The sequence below is a fragment of the Tachypleus tridentatus genome, chromosome 13 (genome assembly GCF_004210375.1).
Source record: "Tachypleus tridentatus isolate NWPU-2018 chromosome 13, ASM421037v1, whole genome shotgun sequence".
Lineage (NCBI taxonomy): Eukaryota > Metazoa > Arthropoda > Merostomata > Xiphosura > Limulidae > Tachypleus > Tachypleus tridentatus.
The window spans coordinates 158,387,987-158,414,451 of record NC_134837.1 but is presented as its reverse complement, the minus strand read 5'-3'; the positions used below and the strand labels follow the sequence as shown (position 1 = coordinate 158,414,451).

At 33.2% G+C, this 26,465-nt stretch overlaps 1 protein-coding gene across 1 annotated transcript in view; it reads right to left on the bottom strand.

Annotated features, from left to right (window-relative positions):
- Nucleotides 1-16,676, bottom strand: part of LOC143237361 (cholecystokinin receptor-like) — a 65,204-nt gene extending 48,528 nt beyond the window's left edge. The window contains exon 1 of the mRNA XM_076476523.1: nucleotides 16,550-16,676. The gene's annotated coding sequence lies outside the window, so the exon portion shown is untranslated. The remainder of the gene's footprint in view (nucleotides 1-16,549) is intronic.
- Nucleotides 16,677-26,465: the final 9,789 nt, after the last annotated feature.

Below are 26,465 nucleotides of genomic sequence, written 5' to 3'. Positions count from 1 at the left end.
GTACAAAATGGCAAAATATTGTCTTAATAAGAATGGAATATTTGGTCGCGTATCAGTAAAATAGAAACCTTTTCTTCGATCTACAAAACTGTCAATAGACTAAAAGTTTTTAAAACGTACATAAACTGGACTGTTGATGATTGGAAAAAGGTGTTGTGGACGGACGAATCCAAGTTTGAAATATATGACTTAAAGCATAAGTTATTTGTCCGGCGGAAGAAAGGTGAAAGATACTGATCTCAATGCATAGCGCACCATAAAGCATGAGTGAGGCAATGTGATGGTTTTTTAGGTGTTTTTCTACAAAGTTCACTGGAGCTAGTTTAGAAATAGAGGGAATAATGGACCAGTACAAGCACTATCAGATACGGATCTGTCATGGTATACCCAGTGGTTTGTGAATTATTGGTAATGGATTCTACTACCAAGAAGATAATGATCTCTAACACTTATCCAACCTATGCAGAAATTACTCAGGTAAGAAAGAAACTGTTGGAGTCACTCAAATGATGTAATGGTCCACAAAGAGTCATTGATAGATCAAAAGTCATTTCCAATGAAAATTTATGAGAGTGTATTAGAGATATCTTGAGTAAAATCCGAATGGACATTTTGATTATGTGTTGAAAAATACCTGAAAGACTGTCTGTAGTTATCAAAACAAAAGGGACACACAATATTAACTGTTTACTGAACTCAAGCACTTCAACCGAGTTTACGTTATACTAAACATTAAGATTAATAAACTTTTGATGTTCCATCTGTGAGTTAACTTCCCCTGTTTTTTAAAAGTAGTCTGAGATGTAACTTTTGACTTTGTCTTAACGTTTTAGGTTCAGTACTGTTTTTACTCCTACTCCAAGTCTATCACCTAAATAGAGTTAAAAATTAAAATCATGTAATATTTTTATAGTCTTATCACAGATTTATTTAATATCAGCTAATATAACAGGTTTATTTAATGTCAGCTAATATAACAGGTTTATTTAATATCAGCTAATATAACAGGTTTATTTAGAATTTCAACACAATTACTTAAGCTTTTCGTAATCCTACAACTTTAATTTTGTAAATATTTGTGTATTAGCGCTACCTGATGGCAACTAATAAAGTAGAATTATATTATACGTTACGGTTTCCTAAATCCAACGAACGTATTTTGGAGATAACGAATGCCGAATGCATTATTTTGAATACCGAACATTTGTGTTTTCTGTAGAGGGATGTCTGCTAACGTATACACATGACAATTAATAAAGGTTTATGTTGAGCGAATAATGATAGAACAATTAAAAATACAAACAACAGTAATATAAATAAGTTGTTAACATCCAATTAAAAATGAGCTTAGAATATGTACACACATAGAATCTTGCTATACTAGTAAACTTCCTAACAGTCTTCAGTTTCCATTTAACATAAGATCCTATTAGTTATAATTGGCCTAGTTATTGAAATGTCGTTTCACTGTTTTTCAAGGCTGACATAAAGCTAAACTGATGATGACGAGAAACTCAGTTGAAGTAAAAATGTATTCTTAAAACGGCTGGTATCAAATTCTATTCATAGTGTTATTATAATAATGCCAATTAAATGTGCAGCTTGTATTTCGTTATATAAAAATAACTTGTCACGAAATGAGTAACGTGAAGCAAAATAAAGCTGAGAACTACTCAAGTTTTTTATTAATGAATTACTATTTACTTTCAGACGTAACCACCACAACAATTACATGTATTTCTAACAAGTTTGTATGCGAAAACCAAAACATCGCATTTAATTTCCTCAAAACTTTGTGCAACGCGTAAAACAGCTTGCAATGGCTAATTATCACGTTTCTAAAGAAAAGGTTAAATTACTGATTTATATTTACAAAAACTGCTCACGATAAAACCTTTTCTAAGTATCAATGAAGAAAAACTAGATATGAAAAAATGAAAGTATTTTTATAAATGCTTCAAATTTTTCGCGCATAGATACATAAAAGGTTATTTACGCATAGGCGCCCCCATGTTTGAACTGACAGACTAGAAGTGATGGAGTTGATCATCAGTAGCATTGCCAACACTTAAAGGAATCTTTTTCTGACCGAATAGTGGTACTGAAGGGTTACTTTTGTCTACTTAGTGGTACAACGGTATGTCTGCTGAAATTCAACGCTAAGAAAAGGGTGTCGGTACCCGTGGTCGGCAGAACGCAGATGGCTTATTGTGCTTCTATATGCTTAACTACAAACAAGCCGTCACTTTTGTAGCCGCAACATGGTCCCAAGTGCATTACACTTGCTTTATGGAAACTTTCGGTCAATACTGTGGCACGCTATTGTCTGTCAACCTTTTTATTTTGATTGACCAATGCAAAATATACAAATAAAGAAACATGAAGAGACAGTTCTTTCATCACAAACCCATTTCAACTTCAAATCAGAAAGACAAAAAAAGACAATGAAAATTAACATTCTATTACTGCACGATTTAGGTTACACAAAATACGTTGTCAACAATGTATGATCGCTTTTTAAAATGCATTAAATTTCTGTAACATACTGAAAAACAAACTCAATAGGACCAGTACTTCTACTGAACATTGCATTCTATTAACTTTCTTTTTCATGCTAAAAATTTAGATTCAACACAGCATAAATTCCGCCGTGTTTGTAGATGGATTATTTTGTTTAATTTCATTTATTAGTCTCCAAATGTTCACAGATGTCGTCGGTAAAGTACAGTGGAAAACTTTGCGTCGATGTCTGTTCTAGAGATCTTAAACTGAATTGTGATTATGTTGGCTGAGGAAAATAATTGAGCTCATTCTCATGTACTTAGCAGGAATTTCGGACAATAAAATTCAATGAATCATTCATTATTGTCTCATTAAACACATGGCCATCAAAGTAAAAATTTTTTTGTCTTGGAATTTCGCACAAAGCTACTCGAGGGCTATCTGTGCTAGCCGTCCCTAATTTAGCAGTGTAAGACTAGAGGGAAGGCAGATAGTCATCACCACCCACCGCCAACTCTTGGGCTACTCTTTTACCAACGAATAATGGGATTGACCGTAACATTATACACCCCCACGGCTGGGAGGGCGAGCATGTTTAGCGCGACGCGGGCGCGAACCCGCGACCCTCGGATTACGAGTCGCACGCTTTACGCGCTTGGCCATGCCAGGCCTTCAAAGTAAAAAAATGCATTGATCAGTAACGAGTTTTCATGTTTACTCTGAGTTTTATTTGTACGCGTTTTACTCAAAGAATCAACAAACCTAGTCTCTGGTAGTAGAATGTTCCTCAAGCTGTTATTTAACCTTCAGCAGTTTGCAACAGTTTCATCAAAAAAGGAAAAAGAAAAGTGAATTTCACTAACACTAACAAGAAAAACAGCAGAACTCTCTTGATGGACCTTAATGAATTGTGACTCACATGAATTGGTAACAAAGACTGTGTATTTGTGTTTTTGGGTTTAACGGTGCAAAGATATCTACACCAAAACCATTTTTCACTATAGTTACTTATACTTACCAAAAGTCCTATTACATTCAAATATATTTATGCTGTAGGCATAATCTAATAAAAGCACATTTTGAGAAGGTTGCCAAAAACATGGAATGGCACACCGAAAAATGGTCATTATTATTATAAAGTCTTTTAATTGGTAAAGCACATGAAACTGATGTTGTTCTCTCTCTTTTTAGAAGATTTTGCGGATTATGATAAAGTTAAACCAGCCCTCCTGCATACGAATTAGTTTGTTTGTTTGTTTTGGAATTTCGCACAAAGCTACGCGAGGGCTATCTGTAATAGCCCGTCCCAAACTTAGCAGTGTAAGACTAGAGGGAAGGCAACTAGTCATCACCACCCACCGCCAACTCTTGGGCTACTCTTTTACCAACGAATAGTGGGATTGACCGTAAAATTATAAGGCCGCCACGGCTGGAAGGGCAAGCATATTTGGCGCGGCGGGAATGCGAACCCGCGACCCTCAGATTACGAGTTGCACGCTTTAACACGCTTGGCCATACCGGGCCGGATATGAATTAGTAGCAGAGGCTTATCGCTAAAGGTTTCGAAGTTATCGCAAGCAAGATAATCAAACTTATAAGAAATTTGCTCACAAAAGAGAAGTGTTCTTCGATCAATGGTGTAATTCTACGCATACTGGGAGAAGTTTCGACAAACTAAAAAAAATATAATATATAAATTTATAATTTGTACACGTGACGATCTCAAAACTTGCTTGGACTAAAAGAAAGTTGAAACACTACAGGAAGAAGTTGTTTTTTCAAGTCACTACACCTTAACACATAAAACCAATTTTATAAAACGGAATTCCTACCTTTTTAGCAAAAAGTCTGTATCTGTTCAATCCACTAAAGTTAAGAATTATTCTAAAAAGTCAAACTGACAGTCAGGATAAAGGTTCATCAAAACTATCAAAGCCTACTTGCCATTTCTAAAAAATCTGGTCATGTTATATCCGATTGTAGGTATTTGAAAAAGAAAACGAAAAGGAAGCAACACCTAATGTATCCATGTCTATAAATTGAGGTAATTTTACCAGATCACCTGATATTATTAATTTGGCTACTGAATATAAAGGCTGATGCAGTTAGGAAATAATTTAGACTTTTGCGTCTGTGACAAATGACACTGAGTGTTCCATACCAATTTGTATCTTTAGTGATACGGGGGGTGACTCAATCTTTGTTGTTTGAGGATGAATTGTCTTTAGATTTGAGTTCTCCTACAGCTTTGTTAATGTTGCTTTCCATAACAATTATTTAGCATCAGACTTAGTTTCGGGACCGTTTGTGGTTTAAGTGAGACTTATTTTGCCAATTAAGGGTCTATTGTTATTATTGTTGTTGTTGGAAAACTATATGGTTGGGATAAAAACTGTTGACGAACCCAAAATGGTTAGCGAGCCGATTACTGTCTCATCTACGAATGATGTTGTTGATGAGGAGAATCCGGATGTGTTTTCTTCATGTGCTGTAACACGAGCTCAGGCTAAGAAACTAAGAAAAAAAAACAAATTATAGACATATATTTAGAAGATGATATTATAAATTTATCTCAGACAATGTTTGGGATCCGACAAGAATCTTGAAGATAATTGTCTTACTGACGATTCCTCGGTGAGTGACAATGGTTCATATCAGGGATCTGACTTATCCAGTGAAGATCTGTTTTCTAAAAGTAAACTGATCGCTGAGCAAGAAAATGATCCGCATATCTCTTCACTATTCAAATATACATTCCCAAAAGGGGAATTAGAAACGTTCCAAAAGATTACTTTTTCCAAAATGGTATGCATTTTAAGAAATGGAAACCAGCAGATGTTACAGTTTCAGAGAACTGGGCGGAAGTTTATCAAATCTTTGTTTAAAAAGCAAATATTGAGAGTTACCTATGAACTCTCCATAGGAAGTCACCTAAGTGTCAACAAAACTGAGAAACATTTTGCTTAATTTTTGAAAAAAAGCGATATGTCTCATAATTCTTTTTAGCTGTTGAAGAATCCTACACTTGTTTGATTGTTTATTGTGTTGGGAATTTACCAAAAACTCGATCAGGAAACCAGTATTTGTTGAATATCCTATGCACATTCACTCGATTCTCTGAAACTATCCCTTTGACAAACATTTTAGCCAAACAAATGTAAAATGTTGATTAATTTCTTTACTTTAATTAGCTTGCCCAAAGATCAAATTTTATGTCAGGGTTGTCTCAACAAGTTGTTTACCAACTCAGCACTAAGTATATCAAATCATACCATCTACAGTCGCAAGAAGATCTTGAAAGATTCCATTATATCCTGAAAACTATGGTGCTGACTTACGGTACCAATAACGAGAGGTATTGAGTTAAAGGAGGTAATTTATTATTATTTACTGTTCAGTAATCGTTAGGATTTAGCCTATTTGATTTGGTGTTTAGCCATTCAGTAAGTGGTCTTTTGGAGTTACTGAAGGAAGAATGACTTGAAAAAGATCAAAAAAAATGACTTATTGAATTGTATTTCCAAGTTTCTATTTAAACTCTTACGTGCTTGTAAAATGACTTGGGAAATTTTGAAGTCATCCCTAAATAAAATGAAAAATGTTTATGACTGAGAGACTGAATAGCGTAAATTCTGTCCTAGTGACATGACTTTAGTATTGTTACCTACTCAAAGCTAGGTGTCATGTTCGGAAGGTTAATGATACGGACTATGTTGTAAAATCAGCTGATCGTCGAAAGACTACACAGAAGATTTATTGCGTCAGAGATGCATTCGAAAATATTTAAGCCATTGAATAATTATTTGATAAGGATGACAGTTAAAAATGTCGGAGTACAACGAAACATCGAATTAAATACTTTTGACATTCTTGCCAATTTTATTTCAAAACTAGATCACTTGTATCCTGAAGACAAAAATCCACTTGCTAGTTTATTGATTGAATAAAAGGATATTTCCAAATGTTCCAAATAAGATCAATCATCGTTTATGATGTAGATATAGATGGCGCTTTTCTTGTGAAACAACATTCCTATTGTGTGAATTCAATCAAGACGGATTAAATGCGTAAAGAAATCTCATATGCTGGAAAATGGCGTTATAGATTTCAGTAAAAGTAATTGATCTCTACCTTGCATAGTGGTTCGTAAGTCTGATGGCTCTGTTAGATTCTGTACAGACTTTCCCAAAGTAAATATTTTAACAAAGACAAATTCCTATCCCATTCGCGGCCCGGCATGACCAAGAGGTTAAGACACTCCACTCGTAATCTGAGGGTCGCTGGTTAGAATCCCCTCACACCAAACCTTCTCGCCCTTTCAGCCGTGAGGGCGTTATAATTTGATGGTCAATCTAATTATTAGTTGATAAAAGAGTAGCCCAAGCGTTGGAGATGGGTGGCGATGACTGGTTGTCTTCCATCTAGTCTTGCAGTGCAAGATCAGGGACGGCTAGTGCATATAGCCCTGGTGTAGCTTTGCACGAAATTTAAACCAAACCAAACCAAAACCAATCCCATTCCAAGAATGGAGGATTGTATTTATGAAATTGGAAAAGCCAGCTATATCACAAAGTGTAGCATATTAAAGAGGGTGAAAGAAATCTCTACTTTGGTTGCTCCTGATGAATGATACCAGAACAATGTAATACCTTTTGGGATGAAATTTTCTCAAAAAACTTTTCAGCAAATCATGAATCAATGTCTCAAAAAAATCTGTTATAGGTTGGAATTTATGTTGATGATAGTGTGATTGTAGTGACGCATGGAAAGAACTTCATGCATATTACGCCATATTTTTGAGAGACTTTACAAGTAACTTTTCTGAAGCCAAAGTTGTTTACTTAGGTCATGTAGTAAGCCACGGCCAAGTTTCTCTATTTCAAAATGTAATCAGCTTTGGCTTCTGGTAAAAACCAGGACCTTTTGTAAAAAAGTGTCAATGACAAGGCATAATTAGCAAACCTATTGCAACAAAATATCAAATGGTGTGAAATATGTCAATCTGCTTGTTAAAAGGTCACATTTTTATTGCAAACTTAACATATATTGATAGTATATTACTGTGACTAGTCATTTGCATTAGTTCTTTATGCCAACGATTCTGGTGCTGGTGTTATTCTCTTAGAGTCACATGACAGAGGTATCGAACAGTCTATTTGTTATTTTTCTAAAACATTTAATTGTCAGCAAAATAATTATTTTACTGTGGAAAAAGAAAGAACATTTCAATGTGCATGTATCTGCATCACAACAACTTATTGTCATCAACACTAATCAAAATCTGTTGATGTTTTTGAACCAAATGAAGGGCAAAAACAAAAGTCTGTTAAAATAGAGTTTAACATTACAAGAGTATGATTTGAAAATAATTCATGTCAATAGGGTTAATAACGTCTGTGCTGATGTACTTTCATGTGTTATGTAATTTTATGAGCATGATGTTATTTGTATTGATTGTGTTATGTACTGTCATGATTAGTGAAGTTTTACAGTTCTTTGACAATGTTTTATGTTTAATGTATTGTTCGCAATGTATATATGTAATATCTTATTTAAAAGTTGTCGAAGACGAATTTTTAATTCTTAAAAGGGGGGAAGTGTGACGAATTTACTATTATAAGTATCTATTTTAATATCGATCTTTGTTTAGGTTCCATTTCTCTTTAGAATTGTGCATACATTATATTATTAAACCTGTATTGCAAAATCCTCGCCTATTCACTGAAGTTATAGAAGATTCTCGAGTCTAAGAATCAACATTATATGTGTGTATGTAAGCACTGGTATATCGTCTGTATTGTTTTGCAGGCTAAAATTTCTAAACACTCTCCTCACTCCTGTAAATGTAAACAACAGGACGCGTCAAGACACATTATATATTATTGGTTTGGTATAGGTGGGTTATTATAAATCTCGGAAGCTATAATTGTGAATAACGCTTATTAACCTGAAACTTCAGATATTTTACTAGGAACATTCATAGATTTCAAAATTTACAAACCATTTAACTTCAACGAATTTACATGAGATATTAATATCTTTATGGAAACATCGTATAGCTTCTTCGATGGAAAACTTGTCGAAGGATGCAGGGATAGTTAGTTCCCTGTTAAGTGAATTGTATATATCAACTCAAAATTAATTTTCTAATCGTGAATCCTCGATAAAATATGCAGTTCCAGATCACTTAAAATACTCAATATTGTGTGTAAGTTTGTAATTTTTTTGTAAATAAATCGTTATTTGTAATAACTGTATGCGTATTTTCTTATAGAACAGTCAAATTGGGCTATCTGCTGTGTTCAACTGGTGGAATCGAACTCCTGATTATAGTATTGTAAATCCGTAGACGTACTACTGTTCCAACGGGGAACATTCGTAATAACTATTATTATAAACTGTATTATTGTTTGTTTAATAAAATGTATTTGTATTAAAAAGAAAATGTGTGTATTAATCTTGTTGACTAATATCATAAATTGGATACATATCGACATTCATTTAACTTCAATGTCTAAATTATAATTTATCTCAAGTTCAGGCTGTTTGAAATTGTAATATGTAACATATTTGAAACAGAAAACAATGTTACATTTACGCTCATTTTGTTGACTCTGAAAAAAATTATCTTTAAACGTTTGTAATGATAACGGCGTGAATTTACACATACTAAACTATAATATCAATATATTTATTAACAACAATATTTCGGTATTTTAACTTGTCTTTATTCTTTCTCTAACATAAAAAGTTCAATTGAATTAATTTGGGAACAGATATAATAGGATAAAACGAAAATATTTGCAGTTTAACGCCACTTTTATAACAAATAATAGTCTCACTGGTTTCCATAACTTCTGGTATTCAAACTATCACTTTCAAACAGAAATTGTCATTTGTAAAAATACAATATATAACACCATTGTAAATTACCCTATAACCCTAAAATTGGCCCAACATGGCCAAGTGGGTTAAGGCGTTCGACTCGTAATTTGAAGGTCGCGGGTTCGAATCCCTGTCGCACTAAACATGCTCGCCCTTTCAGCCGCGGGGGCGTTATAATATGACGGTCAATCCCACTGTTCGTTGGCAAAAGAGTAGCCCAAGAGTTGGTGGTGGGTGGTAATGACTAGCTGCCTTCCCTCTAGTTTTACACTGCTAAATTGGAGACGGCTAGCGCAGATAGTCCATGAGTGGCTTTGCGCAAAATTCAAAACAAACAACCACTCCAAGCTGACCAAACCTATTGTGTTCTTTTACCAGTGACAAATGAATTTAATTTTTATGTACAAAGAAGTTTATATTTGGATCAGTATTTTGTGAGCTGTGATCAAGATATTGATAAATGATAATAAAATACCAATAAACACAAAAGCAAAATCAAATGGTTGGTTAGCCAATCGATAAATTCTAGCTTGTAGTTATCCACATGAAAGAACCTTGTTGAATATTTTGACAACACTTTGAGTCAGTATGTTAATATTCAACTGAATCATAACTTATTGACTCAAAGTGTTATAGCTATAAAGCCACAACATATTGATCCAACACACAGTCGAAACGTTGACAACAGCCGAGTCAATGTTATGACCCTGTTGGATACCGATCTACAGGGCCATAATATATTGATTCATCGTGTGATTGAAAATTATTTTATCATCAAATTACTTTATAATACCGGGACCAATACATTATAGCCTGATAACATATCATACGCGTGACATATCTCTAACTTTTATCGAAGACGTGAACGAACGTCATACATCAAACTAAAAAGGAATTGTGAAATTTCCCTGAGAGGACTACGTCATTACTGCTTCTTGTAATAATACTATTCATAGTAGTCTTTAACCATTTTCATGTTTTGATATGTATATATCAAATTTGTGTGTGCGCATGTAATAACGTGTTTGTTATTAAAAACGACTTCCACGTCTTTGACATGACATGGACATTTTCAACTTCTAAACGTTCAAAATGTACAAAAGACTAACGAATGTCATGTGAGATACTTAAAAAGAACAAATTAGTGTTGAAACATTAAAGCAAACAATAACCTGTTATAACATTGTGTGCATCTCTGAAACTTTAATATTTATATTTGTCAAAATAATTAGGTTTCTGATTTTTAATACCATGTATAGAGCAGTAATATTTAATAAGTAGGTTGAATAATATGAGTGTTGTTGTCGTTGGGCTTCAATCAGTTTAAAATTTCAGTTGGCGAGCCAAACTACCTTTCTCTTTTTCTGTCGCCAAACCATTCGAGCATAGTTCACTTAAGTTTCATCGAGTTAACACTTATATCCTATACTTTTAAGACAGTCTTCTTCTTTGTCGTATTTAGGCCTACGTCCTGTAAGCGTTTGTTGTTCACAAACAATTTTCAAGTAATTATCTTTTGTCAAAGTCCACACAGTCAGGTTCAATTACTTCGAAACTCTCTTTCACAAAATAAACCAATCTTCTCACCTCTTTTAATACCGTTAGTCTCACACTAATATATATCAGCCGTTAGGCCTATATTAATTATCAGGCCTTCCTTTTCTTTATGAATGTTTCTTTTTACGTGACTTTATTTTTCGTCTGCTCTGTCTTTGTCTGTCCGCTGTTTCCCACTTATCTCCTACCATTTATATGTTTATTGCCTTTCTTTCTGGCAATAGTTTTGTGGTAAAATATATTATTCAAGAGGCAAACATTAATCATCAAAGGCGGTCGAAGATTAAGCAATTTTCCTTTACCGCGATCGAAATTAAGAATTAAATATACAGAAAGGTTATCGTCCTATTTGAAACAGATGGGCGAATTTTATCATCATGGCAATGATGATTACAATACTCGTAGGGAAAGTGAAGTCAAAGTCAAACCAGAGGCAGGTTGACGGAGAAGAAAACCGGTCGACAACGATTGTCAGCAATACATCATTACAAGTGGGCTGGGCAGGGATCCGTAGATCCAAATGTTTATTGCTAAATCTTCTACTCACTACATATTTTCGATATTAAAAACATTTACGCAATGTTCTACAATCTCGACATCAACGAGCTATAAACACAACGTACCGAGTTGCGTAACTAAACTTGTAATAACATTTGCACATACTTTAAAACACTTGCTTCAAACTCTCTTGTTATGATCAAATCTAAACAATTATAAGATGTTCTTTCAGAAAATAGATGAAGTAATAAAATCGGAGCTGTTCCTGTAAAGACAATCAAACCCGCCCTCTATTTCCGCGCTGGTACAGCAGTAAGTCTACTGATTTACAGTGCTCAAGTCAAGGGTTCGATTCCCCTCGGTGGACTTAGCAGATAGCTAGATGTGGCTTTGCTATAAGAAAATACACACACACATCCTAAGAAAATCAATAGAAACAATTACTCGAAAATAATTTACGATGAGTAACATAATATTAAATTATATCAACTAGTAATAAAATTTAATTAATACCTATTTACAAAATGAGTGAAAATGGCTTAGAAAACATATGTGTCATCTGGCAAAAAGAAGAGAGAGAAACAGTCAGAGAAGTCTCGAAAATTGTTTAAAAATACACTTGATTCTCGATACACCGACGCAACGGAGGTTAATAATGAATGAGAGTTTGTTTGAAGTCAAGCACAAAGGGCTAGATATGCTCTACTCACGACAGTATCGAAACTTGGTTTCCCACATTAAAAGTCCGCAGTCATAACGCCGTGTGGAGCGCAGTTAAAAGTGACGACTAGCAGAGACGAAGATACATCGGTGTTAAAAACAAGCAGTTAAGAAAGACGATAACATACCTGGAAGATGAACCTTAACATCTCTATACTTATCTGTGGCCAAAAACATAGACAACATAAAACTGTACTTTTTTTTTTTTGCCTAACTAAAAATCAACCTTCAAAATAATTTTCACAATATAACTGTTTTCGAAAAACGAAAAATTATGGAACAATTGTTTCGTTCTAGATTGGAACGTTCTTTAAAACTAGACGAAATGTTCTGGCTCAGCAGTAGGTCGGAGGGCCTATAAGGCTAAAAATATGGTTTCGATAACTGCGATGAATTGAGCACAAATAGCCTATTGTGTAGCTATGAGCTTTGCAATAAATTGACACCTAAGAAAAAGACAGTGCAACGAATTAGAAATGTTCTAGGATCTCACGTGAAAAGCAGTTACGTAAAAAACGCCAGAAGAAACGAAAGTCTGATTGAAAATAAATTCTACTTTACACTGTACAGCTCAAAATTTAACTGAAATAAATGTTAGCGTTTAATGGGCATATTTAATCGTATAATTGCAACATTTTGCATTTGTTAGAGAGAAACTACGCTATTCACGGAACTCTTCAATGTTCTATAGCCCTCAAAAAACGTTCACTTCTAGCCCAACAATTAAAGAACATCTAATTTTATAGATTGTTTTGAATGTACAGTCCATTATGCGCCATTGATAATCTAAATGGCTTAAATTCCATCACTCAGCGAAACTAGACTACGGCAGAGTGAACACAGATACTGAAATAATATATTAAACCTTTACGCCATCTTTTATTCATTGAAAATCATATTTTGGTGAGGAAAATAAAAATCATAAATAACACAGTAAATACTTGAACCATGAATTACAGAGTAAACTAATACACGTGTTTTTAAAATATGTTATTATTTTGTTCTAAACCTTGAATTTTTGAAGTATGATACTATTCCGTAATGGTGGTTTGTGCCTCAGACGAAACTCATCAAGAGCACTTGTAAGCACATCAAATATCCAAAGAACGGATATAAATGTTGAAGAAAAATTCCTTTTCTTTCATTAATGCCAAGAAAATATAGGTTAATTATTAAAAATAAAATAAGGAATACTATTCGAAGATTGCCAAGGTCAAGGTAAAATTGTGCAATCTAAATTGTTGCAACTAAAAAAATATATTTTTTTCCGTTATTTATGGATGCTATTCTTTTAACTTTGTACTACTTAATATTTCAAATTCTTGTAATAGGTCAAGCACTTTTAGCTTTTTTTTTCAAATGATAAACATTGTTTCGTGATATAAATGATATACACTGTTTTGTGATATAAATGAATCACAATTGTAGTATTTTGAAGTTCTTTGTCAATATTACTTTTAAGCCTTTTTCCGACTCTAGATGGGAGTGTAAAGTTGAAAGTGTAAAAGCTGTGAGATACCAACCGAACGTTGTGTTGAAAAGTACAATAGGGATGCAGCTGATTTTCAAACTGCGCCATCAACGGATGAGCTAACATCATACTGATTTATAATTTCTTTCCTAGATTGGTGAAATACACATGAAAAATAAATCTAACCAGTAAAAACAAAATTCAACTACGATAAATGATATTGATGGTAATTTGGTCAATGACACGCAATAAATCCATCTTCAATATAAAGAAATGATTTCAAAAAATTCATGACCAATGCTAAGGAACTGGATAAATAGAAAGTATCAGCTGTTCCAGAATTATTGGTGATTCCTGTCATACGAAAGCAGTGCCTTGTTACTTACAAATCTAAGGATGATCCAAAGATGGTTAAGAACTAACGTTATTCACACTGTAGTGTCACTCATAGAGGTTAACGGAGAACACATCGGTCTATTATTCTAAATATCTGCAGCTTTGCTTTTAGAATAAAAAAAACAGACGAGTATATGGCACTAAATTTGCATTATTACAGTTGGGATATATTTATATATATTGTAATTGTTCCATGATTATATGTCAGTATTTAGAAAAAGTAAAATTCTATATGGATTTACCTGTAGCATTAATCTGTTTCTGGACCGAAGAATCTAACTTAGTTGTTGGTTGAATTATTTCGTGGTTGAGCATCAAAGACTAAATACAACTCTATCAGAAAAATGCGATAATATTGTAATATTATAATACACGGTGGTAAATTATTTTTGATTGTTTATTTGTTTTGTTTATGGCGAATCTATTATTAAGTTTCTAATTTTTAATAGGGAAGGCAACTGGTTAGCAGTAACCATCGCCAAGTGTGCTCTTTATAGTTCCTTTGGAAGTTGGATTTGTTAAAAGAGTTTCTTTTAGAGTTGAAAGTAATTTTAAGCTATCTGATGTCGTTCATTTCTTAAGAACATTTAACAGGGTTGCTTCATCTCTTCATTGAAAGTAATGATCATGAAAATTAAATCTCCAGAATTTTATCGAAGAATTTGTAATAAAAGCAGTTGAAAAAAATATTATGAAAATACTAAATGAAAAAAAAGTGTAAATATAAAAATTTTAAGACTTCACAACTTACCAATAAAACTGAGTATTGAAACAGGCGGATAATTAAATATTTTGCGGAAGGAGGTTCATAATTTCATTGCGCTAACCTTGGCGGAAAGTTACGCATTTGAAATGGACAGCAACATTGAAACGATCAAGTTGAATAAGAAAAATAAAAAAGTTTGGATTTGAAAACTATAAATATAAATTTTCCTGTAAAAACATATTCGCAGTTGCGGACATTATCAAAATATTTATAGTCAGTGCAACCATCTTGTCAACAGTAGGTCTGACTGTATAAGATTTGATATAATTTTATAATAACAGCTTTTCTCATCAGTTTAAGAATAAAGCTTAATAGCGGAAAACCTGGCTGTTATAACAAGATATTGAACCATGAATGTAAGCATTATTAAATTCTAGCTTAACGCCAAATCACGAGGGTGGGAAAAAACCGATTTTTTACATTATATCATAAGACAGTAAATGAGAGATTATTTTAGATGTGAGAGGAACATGGCCAGTTGGTTAGAACTCTCGACTTTCAGTCTGGGAGGTTACGAGTTCGAATCCCCATCACACCAAACATGCTCGCCCTTTTAGCCGCAGAGACGTTATAATGTGACAGTCAATACTCCTATTCATTGGTAAAATAGTAGACAACAAGTTGGCTATGGGTGGTGATGATTACCTGCCTTTCCCTTTAGTCTGTCACTGCTAAATTAAGGACGGCTAGCGCAGATATCTCTCGTGTAACCTTGCGCGAAATTCCGAATAAACCAGGAATAATCTAATTTTATCTCTCTTAGAAAAACAAAACAGACTGCCCTCGAGTAGATCAGCGTGAATATCCTAAACAAGCAAATTTGTTTTACAACATAAAATAAATAAAAAGATAATTAATTGATGTGATGAATACTCACGAATTTAATTCAAAATTCAACTGTTTATATCAATTAGGAAGAACAAAAAACACTTTTGAGCATGAATTGTGGAATTAGGATTGTTTGTTTAAATTTCACGCAATGCTACACGAGAGCTATCTGCGATAGCCATCTCTAATGTAGCAGTGTTAGACTAGAGAGGGATTGATCGACATTAAAATGTTTTAAAAAAAAACGTTATAAATAACGGTCCAGCAGCTGAAAGGGCTTGGATGTTAGGTGTGACGGGAACTCGAACCCGTGACCTTCGGATTACGAGTCGAGTGCCTTGACCACCTGGTTGTTGGTAATGAAGTAATTGAAAAAAAAAAGTTGTACGCACACATCAAAAATCTGCAGTGATTTTAAAACAAGTCATGAAAAATCTAGTTTTGAAATACATATTTTTCTAGGAAAATGGAGTACGCTATTTTAAATTAAAACCTAGATTATTGGTCTTATTTTAATCGTGTAAAGTATTTCTTTTGTTTTTATTATTACAATTCGTGAATTGGTCTTTCGAAGGAATAAAAATGCAAATTTATCGTAAAGTAATCAAGACAAAGAAATGAAAAAGAATAGTCTTCAGAGGTAAGGTAATACTAACCACTGAATCTGAATTTCTATCACTTTTTGATAAAAAATGATATATTTAATTCCATGGCTATACGAACGTAACATATAAAGAAAATAGTATTACTTCCCTTACGATTTTATAGACGTGAAAGTTGAAATTGCAATTCAGTTTCATTACGAAGCAATTTACTATCCGCTAACTGGTAGTAAGCTTAATTCATATGTTAAAAAGAATATAATAAAGTTAATATAAGAGCCTTAAATATTTCAACCTTTAAAAGGAAACAAATTCAATAATTACTCATCTAAGTTTCAAGTCAGTGTTAAGCATTTCAGGAGCGACGCCAGGTACGGTGTTGTCCATCGCTTGATACTGAGTGGTGATTTCGATGGAACGACACACTGCACACAGAGCAATGTATCGAACTAAAAGAAATATATATGGTGCTTACGTTAATACAGAATGTAAAATTACAGCGCATGAGCAAAGCTAGATGTATTGTGTATACTTTGTTGAGATGACACAGCGTAAGTTCTTTACAAAATGAGAGCGACAGTTTTTTACAAGTAGTCAAAATATATGTACTTTTTAAACATGTTATCAAAGAACCTATAGTTGTTAATTATTCTTATGCGGTCATACGTGTTTTATTATTTAAAGATAAGAACTTTCAAACATTACGCCTGAATATTGCTTTAGTTTTTGATGCTCATAAGGAAAGATGAAAAATCCATGTTATAGGTTACAATCGATAAAAAACAAGCACAATACTTACAAACTTAGTTTGTTGTTGTTTTTTGATTTTGCGCAGAGCTACGAGAGATCTATCTGCGCTAGTTGTTCCTCATTTGAAAGTGTAAGACTAGATGGAAGGCGATCAGTCATCACCACCTACCGCCAACTCTTGGGCTACTTTTTTATCAACGAAAAGGGGATTGATCGTAACATTATCATACTCTCATGACTGAAAAGATGATTGTTTGTTTGTTTTGAATTTCGCTCAAAGTTACACGAGGGCTATCTGCGCTAGCCGTCCCTAATTTAGCAGTGTAAGAATAAAGAGAAGGCAGCTAGTCATCACCACCCACCGCCAACTCTTGGGCTACTGTTTTACCAACGAATAGTGATATTGACAGTCACATTATAATGCCCTCAGGGCTGAAAGGACGAAGATGTTTGATTCGTGATGTCGAGAAACCTACTTGTAGAGAAATATATATGCAAAAACGGCTCGTTTGGGTTGAGAAAATATTTTACATAGAAGAGCGAACAACGTTTCGACCTTCAACGTTGTTCGCTCTTCTACGTAAAATATTTTCTCAACCCAAACGAGCCGTTTTTGCATAAATGTTTGATTCGAATTCACGACCCTAAGGTTACGAGTAGAGCGCCCTAACCAGCAGGCTATGCCGGGCCGACAAGCTTAGAAGTACATTCAAAAACATACGTAGGTGATTGTAAAATTGCGAATAAATACTTTTTTTAAAAATCGAGTAAAACATAAGAAAATGTCCAGTATGCCATTATAACAAAATAGACACAATTAGTTGAATCGATTTATAACATTAATGTAAACATGTGAGAATTAGTTCCCGTGATTTTCTTGTACATTCATCTTCTCTTCTTACCACAAGACTGGTATGAAATCATACGTTTTGTTCTTTCTGTGTATAAGTAGTTTTAAGCTCGAGCACTGAAAGCAATGGAACTTTATATATATATATATTGTAGACGTAAGTCAGCTCTTCATTATACCTTATAAATTATTTTGTTTTTGTTTTTTTATGGAGAAGGGCTGAGATTGCTAATTGTTTTCCATTAATGTAAAGAAGGCAAACATGTATTTTTACCTGCTGAATTTTGTCATAAGGATAGAAAGTTACTGAAAATAGCATTAAATATTACTGTTTTGATTACATGTAGCGTGGTGTTCTCGGATTCACTGATTTTCCTTAAGAGAAATAAGTACGATCCACATTGATTAGAAGATGTTTTGCTGGAGTAAATCTGAATTCTTTAGTTCTCACTGAGCTTGAGAAAGAATGAATGTAAAACACAGTAAAAACAATGATCAAGTATTTCGCAAACAGTTTCAAAACGTGTGTGTTTACTGAGGACAATACCTTTACTAGAGTTTCCGGGAGTGAGAGTGTACGTGTTTACTTACAGCAAAGCCACATCCGGCTATCTGCTGAGTTCATCCAGAGGAATCGAACCCCTGATTTTAGCGTTGTAAATATCTAAGTTTACCGTTGTACCAGCGAGGGACCCAGGGGTGAGAAAGAACAAACATCTATTGGAAGTCAGCGAAGAGTTACCTCATATTGAGAAAACATGGTGTTAAATGTACATGAAATTATAATACTATTGTATCTTGGACGCATGCATTATCTATGTCAGTGTTGATCGTTACTATCGAAAAATAAGAGAGACTATTTCTTACAGGTGTCAGCTGGTATATTACTAACAAAATTATATAGTACTTTTACAGTGTTTAGTTTAACGGAAATCTTTGACTTGAGAAATAGCACGTAATACCATAGCTTAATTACCAAAAATAATTAGTAACAATGGTTAAAGAAGTTCTGCTTTGGTCTTCTCTGTTAAATCTACATAACTTATATGCATGAACATTTTGGAACAGTTATGAAAACCTTAAAATTAAATAAAGTAACTCTTAGTATGTCTGTATTCTGGAGCAGTCTTTACTTTTTGCAAAGGGTAAATTTAAACCACCTCTTGGATAAGATTGTGATACATATCAGTTTCAACAAATAGAGTTAAGAACAAAAAGAATAGGAATTCATACATTAATCCATAGCTTTTCTTACTGTTTCTTATTTAAACTGAAGTTTTTACGTTTTATGACAATTAAAAAAAAATCATCCATTTAAAGGTTTGAAGATTTTAATCTATGATTATGTAAATGATTCAGAGCTCTTAGAGTTGTACAATACCTCCTTTTTTCAGAATGTATTGCCGTTTTGTCGTAAACTGTAACGTGTTCTTTCTTATTCGGTATTTTTAGTAATACTTTTCCTACTGCAACATTACTGATATCTGTATATATTATAAGTGGGTCTTCAAGAGTTAAATATGCTAATTTAAGTGATGTAATTAGTTTTGTCTTCAGTTTGATGAAACTCTGTAGAATAGACGGCAATTGTCTGTTGTGGAAACACAAGTGTAGAGGACGACGTTTCGAAAGTCTTCCGTCTTTCGTCTTCAGGCCAGTATGTGTGTAGGTGTTTTCGGTCTTTTATAGTGTCCTAGTGGATTGTGGAAAGCGTGTTATGATGGTTGGATTATCGCTGTTTCTGATTGGAGGAGAGATTTCCTGTACATTTAACCAATGGCAGCCACAGGTTATTCGCCTCTAATCCAGAATCTCTATTTAGTGAAAGTTTAATAGTGTTAATATAAAATGATTCTTTGATTTTGCTTCTCTTCCAGAATTTGTCTGTGTTGATGATTCCAGTTTTCTCCCAGTTTATTCTGTGTCCAGTTGACGTCGCGTGCTCTGTAATGGCTGAATGTTGTATTTTCACGAGTCTTGTGCTATTTTTATGTTCTTTTATTCTTGTCGCAAGTTTTCTTCCTGTTTCTCCAATGTATGTATCGTTGCAGGAACGCGGCATTTCACAGATGATGTTTTTCAGATTCTCTTTGGTAGGTTGCTGTTTGTTTTTTACCAAAGTGGATCTTAAGATATTGTAGGATTTCCACCATACCTCTATGTTGAATTTTTTGGTTATGCATTTGAGTTTTTCACTGAAATATTGTAGGTATGGTAAGTAAATGGTGGCAGTGGTGGTGACTTTCTAATCGTTTCTTTCTGTAGTGGCTTTCTTTAAAGAGTTTTGTTCTTCAGTTTGTTTAATGTTTGGACTTTCTAGTAGTTTGGTAAGAGGATGAGCTACTATATTAGGACTACTATCCACTGTCCAAGAAAACCTCTTACTTTACACAAATTCTGCGATGTTGGTCAATTTTAATAGTTTTAATTTTTGCTGGATTTGTAGACACTCCCTTCCGGTTGTTTGTATGTCTGTCAGTAAAACAAGCTACACGTCTTCAGATTCAACTCAAGGTTTAATTTTCTCAACTGAACAAGTAGATTACTTAGCCCCTGACAAATGTAAGTGAATGTTTTTATGTGCGATTATTGCATTTTTATTAGTTTATAAAATTCCACTATAGCAAAAAGAGAACAAATCCCATTCGTGGTTTAAAAACAAAAGGTACAATGCACAAACCAAATGTAAATAGCAAATATTGCCACAATCATTTCTTGCTGTAAAAGTCGTTTTTCTTAGTTTTTTCTTTGGACTTACGCTTGTCAGTGTCCACTTTTCATATTTAAAGCTGAAAAGCATTTTATCAAGATAAAACATCCTTGTAATGAGTAAACATCTTTGTTTCTGACTTACACTGTTTCTCTGGTAGCATACACAAAACCTTATGTGTTCGTCTTTCTTCTTTCAAAGTATGAACATAATGCCCAAGAATTATTACTCTGCTCTTTTACTCGTTGGTCTTTCATAGCTTTTATTTCTTTGTAAGACTCAAGTTATTTTACAAATATGAGTCATATGGCCTGCTGATATAATTAATTGGCTTTACATCTCTAATATCAGTCGTGTTATATATTCTATGATTACGTTGCCTAATTGATGATACCCAAACGAAACGATATCTTAGTATTTTATGAGCTGTCCATGTAATGTGTGATGTTAAGTATTTGCAATATCCACAGCTCTGGTCATGTAACTCCAGTAATGAGGTATTAAGCTTTTCTTATATAAAATTACGATATTAGATGTCTTACATTTCACTTCTGGTGCTTGAAATTACTTCTTTACAAATTTTCATTTGTGCTGTCCCATACAAAATTGACTTAGATCTCAAGGCCATAATAATGGCATTCTTACTCTTCATATCCACAAGAATTATTCCTGTCAATAAATGTAATCCCACAAGATAGGTTGGAGTGTTTATTTTTACAAATTCCCTTCACTAGACCTCAGGTTAATACTAACAACTTTAAATGTAAATGTCTCACCTCTTTGGGGGTATAATAATTACACTCCTTCTTTTCACTGATGTTCAACCTCTGGTGTTGTAATTGCTGTGTAAGGTATAGAAATTTTCTGATCATAGACTATCAAAAAATTTAAAGTAAGTCCGGCCTAATATCCATGTTTTTGTCTATTCCAATTACCCACTCTTCCTTCATGAAAGTTGATCATACAAGATAATGTGTAGATAAGCTTCCCACAGTAAGTAGGACTTGCTGAATCTTTATAAGTAGATCTGTATCAATCTATTTTCATTTCTGTAGGAAATGTTTCAACTTTTGTCACGAGATAAGATGAAACAATAAACATCAGCAGTGGTAAAACCAATGCCAATCAAGATGTTGCAAGATTTCTCATCAATGAACCCATTGAATCATTGAATTGTTTTAGTCTAAATAATTAACTACTTACTGCGATTTAACATCTGACTTTGACTAATTATCCGTTGCCTCTTTAATCTGCCCTGGTCTTGGAATTCGTTCTTAGGATATTTCTTCTAGTTTATTCTTATTATTACTTACCTCACTTGTTTATTTTGATTTTATACGCCAAATAATTTTTGCAAAGCTTCATTGTTTCAAATTGTGCAAATATATATATATATATGATTTTCATTTGCAAAATACAAAGTTATCTACTCCAGAATAAATTTTGGGCCGCAATGTGTAAAAGATTGTGAAAGTTAAGAAGAAACAGAAAAAAGGAAAGGAGTTCAAAAGTCTTTATTTAAAATTAAAAACTTCATTCTTAGACCCCATTTTAGGTCAACAACGTATTGAAGTCTGGTTTCAATAATCATACTCAATTGTATTTCCTATCAAACAGTTGTAGTTATAACGCCAACAAGCGTTGCGAATTATCAGAAATATTTTATTAGATTCGAAATTTATATTTGTCATATTTTAATGCATTAATCCCTTATTTATAGCAAGAGTTAACTTATATATATAGAGTTTTTTTTATCTTCAACCTCCGAATTCCTATCAGAATGATACATCAGTTTGCCCAGAGGTTTAGAGTAAAATAGAGTAAATGCAATAATTACATTATATATAATAATATATATCATCATACACTTTCAAATCTTTTTGGAAATCTTGTGTGATTAACGATGGCTTATTCATCAGGAACTGTTTATTTCATAATTCCCTTTAGAGCTTTAACCCATGATGTTTATCAAGTGTAATTACGTGTAAGTCTGTCACGTAATCATGTATTTATAACGATTCTCTGCATTTTTCTGTGCACCTAGTTACAAAAATTGGTTAAATCATCGACTCAAATTAGTTATCATTTAAGGATTAATTGGAGTGTAATTAGTAAAAAAAACCTTTAACAGTATGAAGTATGATAAATTATAAATGTTTATACTGCCTTATAAATTACATATACTTTTACGTAAATGTACATAACTTTGAGTATTTTCACCATTGATTTAAAAATTTTTAGTGGACTAGAATTCAGCGCATTACTTTAAGGCGACAACACAACAAGCAGTAATACATAGGTACTAAAAATTGTTCGAAAGGATGATCTGATTTCTTTTTTAAGTTTTACTTTGTTACCAAAATCATTAATTTAAAAATAAAAAAACTACAGGGAAACATCGACTTCATCAAATTTAGAAGAGAAATGTGGAAAACATTTCCGAAAATCCTAGTTAATAAGGCGCAATCACCACATTATATATGTGAGCAGTAGCACCAGTAAATGTTGTTACTGATTATAACAATGTATATAAGTAATTTTCTTTTTTTATTGAATTTAGAGATCGCATACGACCATTGCATCAGTGATAATTATTAGGGAGATTTACATAATGGTGTACATCTTCTTTATGGGTAGCCGTCCTTAATTTAGCATTGAAAGACTACCCACCGCTAACTTTGTTATTTAGCGTTTAGCAAGGTATTCTAAGCAACCTTCGACCAGCAATGAAAATATTCAAATAGTAGTAAATATTCAACAACACAAAATGGTGTTTATTATCACTTGAGTGAGCTGGTTCATCTCATAACCTAATTATTTCTAAAGTTACGTACGTTAATGATATACTCACATATTCCTAACGATATCCAAATTTATGGACATATAATATAATGTCCTTATATCTTCAGACGTTATCAATATTAAAGTAGCTACACTGCAGTTTAGTACACTGTTATTACCCACTCAAATAAGTTACAATTCTCGTATTTGAGTACTTTTTGTAAAACGAAAAGTAAATATGTTAATCATTCCGAAAATGTTTTAATACATAAGCATATACTAAACTAAACAGCTATTATTTAACGAAGTTGAAATAAAAATTGTAGTTATCAAAATTGACAAGGAAAATAAACCAATATTAAAAACAATTGTTAAGAAATAATAAGAATAGCTAATCTCTGGTCCCTGCATCGACTCATATAATTACTTTGATGAAACACAGTTATTTACCAATAGTAGACATGACATGCCCATTCCTATCACTACATTCGTTAATAAAGCTCAATATGCTTACCTTATAGCTTGTGCCTTCTTAAAGCCCCAAGGATCGTCATGGCCAGGTGGTTAAGGCACTCGACTCAAAATCCGAAAGTCGCAGGTTTGAATCTTTGTCACACCAAACATGCTTTTCATTTTAGCTGTGGGGTCTTTAGAATGTGACGGTCAAGTCCACTATTTGTTGGTAAAAGAGTAGCCCAAGCATTGCCGATTGGTGGTAATGACTATTTGCATTCCCTCTAGTCTTACACTGCTAAATTAGGGACGTCTAGCACAGATAGTCCTCGTGTAGCTTTGCGCAAAATTCAGAACAAACCAAACTAATCTTAAAGTCCCCCCTCTTGTGGCACAGCGGTATCTCTACAGATTTATATGTGTAGCTTTGTGCTTAACTCCAAACAAAGCCTTCTTATATTACATGTAAATAATATGTGAAGTATTTCAATATATCTTAAAAGATAGCCTAATGTCCTTACTGAAAACATAACTTAGCAAATACCTTTAGGAAAAGCGTATGTGCAAAACAGGGTTTCTCCTACTTTTAAGAACTAGAACGTTAAATCTTGCAATCATATTATTTCACGCAATTTTAGAAAAACTGTTACCAGTTTTTTCTCTTCCTATAAGTTATTTTTCCCGCAAAGCTACACATGTGTTATACGCGAATTGATAAACTAGGAAGAAGATAGTTAGTTACCACCATCACTCAGGTTACACTTTTCTGACAAAGTAATGAAAATTGACTATCATTCTTATAGTACACCTATGGGCGCGTTTTTGCAACGACAAAACGTGGACGGTGAAACTTGCGCGAAATTTAAAACAAACAACCAAAACTCATGAAAATTTCGTTATTACTAAATCTTAAACGCCTAGGTATCACTTGCGTTATAGCATAAAGCAACTAGCTTTATGCTAGTTGGATAATCACTTATCGACTTTATAGTGGAGGTTATTGTCTTAAAAGGCTTTAATGATTTATAATTTTCTGGTGAAACAGATATTTATGTTTAACTAATAATGTGTTTAGAGGTTGATGTTTCCCTGCATTTTTTTATTTTTAAATTAATGATTTTGGTAACAAAGTAAAACTTAAAAAGAAATCAGATCATCCTTTAGAACAATTTTTAGTACCTATGTATTACTGCTTGTAGTGTTGTCGCCTTAAAGAAATGCGCTAAATTCTAGTCCATTAAAAATTTTTAAATCATTGGTAAAATACTCAAAATTTCGTACATATACGTAAAAGTATATGTAATTTGTAAGGCAGTATAAACATTTATAATTTATCATACTTCATACTGTTAAAGGTTTTTTTTTACTAATTACACTTCAATTAATCCTTAAATGGTAATTAATTTGAGTCGATGATTTAACCAATTTTTGTAACTAGGTGCACAGAAAAATGCAGAGAATCGTTATAAATACATGATTACGTGGCAGACTTACACGCAATTACGCTTGATAAACATCATGGGTTAAAGCTCTAAAGGGAATTATGAAATAAACAGTTCCTGATGAATAAGCCATCGTTAATCACACAAGATTTCCAAAAAGATTTGAAAGTGTATGATGATATATATTATTATATATAATGTAATTATTGCATTTACTCTATTTTACTCTAAACCTCTGGGCAAACTGATGTATCATTCTGATAGAAATTCGGAGGTTGAAGATAAAAAAAAATCTCTATATATAAGTTAACTGTTGCTATAAATGAGAGATTAATGCATTAAAATATGACAAATATAAATTTCTAATCTAATAAAATTTTTCTGATAATTCGCAACGCCTATTGGCGTTATAACTACAACTATTTGACAGGAAATACAATTGAATATGATTATTGAAACCAGACTTCAATACGTTGTTGACCTAAAATGGGGTCTAAGAACGAAGTTTTTAATATTTAAATAAAGACTTTAGAACTTTTTCCTTTTTTTTATTTCTTATTAACTTTCACAATCTTTTACACATTGTGGCCCAAAATTTATTCTGGAGTAGATAACTTTGTATTTTGCAAATGAAAATCATATACACTGCTGGCAAAAATGTTAAGACTATTGAACATAAAGAAAAAATATGCATTTTGTGTTGTTAGACTCAACCACTTCTTTAAGTAGAGCTTCGAAAGATGAAAATAATAAAAGGGAAAACAAAAATAATTTTTTTGGCATTTAATAGGGAAAATGTGAACACTATGAAATTAGCCTAAATGCCAGCTGATCAAAATTTTAAGACCATACTGAAACGAAACGTAAATCGGTAAACACGTAACGCAATTTAGTCATTTGTGTTCAAGCATAAGCGTTGTCATCATCTCCCACTGATAAAAACATGACGAAGGCTAAAATGTTGACAGAGTTTGAACGTATCAGAATTGTCGAGCTTCAAAAGCAAAGTCTCTCTCAGCGTGCCATTGCTGGTGAGATTGGGCTTAGTAAACCTGCTGTTGCAAACTTCTTAAAAGACCCTAAAGGATACGAAACGAGAATTTTAAGTGGTTGGCCCAAGAAAATTTTGTTTGCGTTGAGCAGGAGGATTCGACGGGTTGTCTGGCAAGACACCAGCTGATTGTCGAGCCAGATTAATGCCCTTACGGACGTAGAATGCAGCTCCATAACATAAGACGGCATTTACGAGAGAAA